Below are 4,241 nucleotides of genomic sequence, written 5' to 3' on the forward strand. Positions count from 1 at the left end.
AGAGGAGGAAGTTCTTCAGGTGTGAGGGAGGTCATGGAAGAGGATCAGAGGAGGGATGGGAACCTGGATGTGAGCATGCAGGAAGAAGGGACAGGGGAGTCTCAGGGAGGCGTTCAGGCCTCGGGGTATGGTTTTCCACCCCACTATCCACCCTTCCCACAGGGTTCAGGGTATCCGATGGGAGGTACATCGGATTACTCCAGCTTTAACCCCTACCCTACCTACATGCCCTATCCACCTTACACACAGTACCCAGCTTATCCACCCTCACCTTTCTATCCAAACCCGGCAAACCCCACCTCGGGGAATGCTGCACCTCCACCTCCACCACCTACAGAACCAGCAGCCCCAGTTACTCAACCTCCTAGACCTAGCTCAGCTGATGGGAGCAAGGTAAAGATGACAGATTACCTCAAGCTAGATGCTCCCAAATACAAGTCAGGGGATGACCCCTTTGAGTATCTGAGAGTGGTGAAGACAATAACTGATGAGCTAGGGGCAAGTGACAGCAGGGCCATTCAGATGGCAGGGTTCACCTTAAAGTGCAAGAAGGCACGGGAATGGTTCAAGTGTTATGTGGACCCGAGACTAGACGGTATGACATGGGAAGAATTTGTGAATGAGTTCGCTGGATGGGCTTTTCCAGACAGTTCTAGAGAATTGAAGATGATTGAGTTTGAGCAACTGAGGCAGTCAGAGCACATGGGTATAGAGGAGTTCACGGATAAATTCTTGGAGCTATTGCCTTTTTCAGGGCAAGCTCTAGATACAGATACGAAGAAAGCCAAGAAATATGTTATGAAGCTGCATTCCAGGTACTCCTCGTTAGTTCAGTCAGCTGAGAGAGAAAGTTTCCACACTGTGGTGGATATGGCTCGAAGGATGGAAGCGAGTGCTATAGTTGAGGGGTCAGTGAAGCAGTTAGTGACCCAGTCTTCAGGGGTTAAGACCCCAGGCAGAGGAGGACCAGGGTTCTCTTCTCAAAGCTCAGGAAAGAAGAGGTGGGATAACACCACCAGGAAGTCGAAGAAGAATAAGTTTTGGAGCAAGCTGAAATCCGGTCTGGGATTTGGTGGTGGCTCGAGCTCAGGCTCAGATGGTACAGAATGCCAGAGATGTGGAAGACCGCACAGAGGAGTGTGTCGAGCTGGGACTAACACATGTTTCAGATGTGGACAGGAGGGACACATGGCTCGGGATTGTCCTAGAGCACCTTTTATGGGCCAGCCCCAGCAGACAGCTTCTGGTAGTGTGGCACAGCCAGCAGTTCCAGCCACGACTCAGGGCAGTGGCAGAGGTAGAGGGAGAGGGGCAGCCTCTTCTTCTGGTTCCCGAGGTGAAGGTCCATCAGCTCCAGCCAGGATCTTCACCATGACTCAGCAGGAGGCTAACACATCCAACACCGTGGTGTCAGGTAATCTTGTCATTGGGTGTTCTGATGTGTATGCATTAATGGACCCAGGTGCATCTCATTCATTTATTGCTCCGAGAGCCGTTGAGAGGTTGGGTCTGATAGTCTCTGGGTTAGAGTGTCCCCTATGGGTCAGTGGACCCAAGTGTGACCCGTCAGTGGCAGTGTCAGTCTGCCAGTACAGTCCAGTTTTTGTTGAGGGAAGATGCCTCTCTGCCGACCTTGTGGTTCTAGATTTGACAGACTTTGACGTCATTCTAGGGATGGATTGGCTATCTACCCATGGTGCTACCTTGGACTGCAGGGACAAGGTAGTCAGGTTCAGAGATCAGAACGGGTCAGAGGTCGTCTTCAGAGGAGACAAGAGGGGCACACCTAGAGGTCTGATATCAGCTCTTCAGGCTCGTAGGTTGCTTAGGAAGGGATGTCAGGGGTACTTAGCTCATGTGAGAGAGCTAGACAGTCAGGTCAGGGAGCCGACCTCGGTGCCAGTTGTCAGAGAGTTTCAGGATGTTTTTCCGGATGAGCTTCCAGGTTTACCACCTGCTAGGGAGATAGAGTTCGAGATAGAGTTGGTGCCTGGAACTAGACCGATCTCTATCCTTCCCTACAGGATGGCCCCAGCAGAGTTAAAAGAGTTGAAGGAACAGTTGCAAGAGTTGGTAGAAAAGGGTTTCATCCGACAGAGTACCTCACCTTGGGGTGCTCCGGTCTTGTTTGTGAGAAAGAAGGATGGATCCCTTAGACTTTGTATTGACTACAGGCAGTTGAACAAAGTCACTACCAAGAATAGGTACCCTTTACCAAGGATCGATGATCTATTCGACCAGTTAGCAGGAGCAGGTTGTTTCTCCAAAATAGATCTGAGATCGGGGTACCATCAGCTAAGGATAAGGGATGAGGACGTGCCGAAGACAGCCTTCAGGACCAGATATGGGCATTTTGAGTTCCTTGTAATGCCGTTCGGGTTAACCAACGCCCCTGCAGCATTCATGGATCTCATGAACAGAGTGTTTAGTCAATACCTGGATCACTTTGTTATTGTCTTCATAGATGATATCTTAGTGTATTCCAGGAATGCAGAGGAGCATGCCCATCATCTGCGGTTGGTCTTGCAGACTTTGAGGGAACATGGCTTGTATGCCAAGTTCTCTAAATGTGAGTTCTGGCTGAGGAGCATTTCGTTCTTGGGGCATGTAGTGTCAGAGAATGAGATTGAGGTGGACCCCAAGAAGACAAAAACTGTGGCTAACTGGCCTAGGCCCACTTCAGTGACAGAGATTAGAAGTTTCTTGGGTTTAGCAGGTTACTACAGGAGGTTCGTTCAGGACTTCTCAAAGATAGCAGCTCCTCTGACCAGACTAACCAGGAAGAATCAGAAATTTCTGTGGACCGACCAGTGCGAAGAGAGTTTTGAAGAGCTTAAGAAGAGGTTGACTTCAGCACCAGTTTTAGCTCTGCCATCTAGTGATGAGGACTTTACAGTCTTTTGTGATGCGTCCCGTGTGGGACTGGGTTGTGTACTGATGCAGAATGAGAGGGTGATCGCTTATGCTTCTAGGCAGCTGAAGAAGCATGAGTTGAATTACCCCACACATGACCTAGAGATGGCAGCAGTAATCTTTGCACTCAAGATGTGGAGGCACTACCTCTATGGGGTAAAATGTGAGATCTTCACAGATCATAAGAGCCTGCAGTACATCCTGAGTCAAACAGATCTGAATCTGAGACAAAGGAGATGGGTGGAGCTGCTGAGTGACTATGATTGCAAGATTCAGTACCATCCGGGTAAGGCGAATGTTGTGGCAAACGCCTTGAGCCGGAAATCACTCGGCAGTTTATCCCACATATCGGCAGAGAGGAGGCCAGTGGTGAAGGAGTTTTACAAGCTTATTGAGGAAGGTCTACAGATGGAGTTGTCTGGTACAGGTGCCTTGGTGGCCCAGATGAGAGTGGCACCCGTGTTTCTGGAGCAGGTGGCTCAGAAACAGCATGAGGACCCAGAGTTAGTGAAGATTGCCAGGACTGTTCAGTCAGGCAAGGACAGCGAGTTCAGATTTGACAGTAAGGGGATCCTCCGCTATGGGAGCAGACTATGTGTACCAGATGACATTGGGCTAAAAGGAGACATTATGAGAGAAGCTCATAGTGCAAGATACAGCATTCACCCCGGAGCCACCAAGATGTATCAAAATCTAAAGAAGGTTTATTGGTGGCCAGCTATGAAAAAAGAAGTGGCACAGTTCGTGTCAGCCTGCGAAGTGTGTCAGAGGGTGAAGCTGGAACATCAGAAGCCGGCTGGAATGCTTAACCCGCTACCTATTCTAGAGTGGAAATGGGAGAATATAGCTATGGACTTCGTAGTGGGGTTATCGGCGGCGTCCAACAGAGTGGACTCCATATGGGTGATTGTGGACAGACTCACCAAGTCTGCTCACTTCATTCCTGTCAGGAGTGGCTATTCTGTGGACAAGTTGGCGCAGGTGTATGTGGATGAGATCGTCAGGCTGCATGGGGTTCCTGTTTCGATAGTGTCAGATAGAGGGCCCCAGTTCACCTCTAGGTTTTGGCGGAGTCTGCAGAACGCCATGGGTACTAGGTTGGATTTCAGTACTGCCTTCCACCCCCAGACTGATGGACAGTCAGAAAGGACCATCCAGACTATCGAGGATATGCTCAGAATGTGTGTGCTGGACTTTGGCGGTTCTTGGAGGCAGCATCTACCTTTGGTGGAGTTTGCCTACAACAACAGCCATCATGCTAGCATCGGGATGGCTCCATATGAAGCTTTGTACGGAAGGAAGTGTAGATCACCTGTTTGCTGGGAGAA

This window comes from Manihot esculenta, chromosome 5 (assembly GCF_001659605.2).
Source record: "Manihot esculenta cultivar AM560-2 chromosome 5, M.esculenta_v8, whole genome shotgun sequence".
In the NCBI taxonomy this organism is placed as follows: Eukaryota; Viridiplantae; Streptophyta; class Magnoliopsida; order Malpighiales; family Euphorbiaceae; genus Manihot; species Manihot esculenta.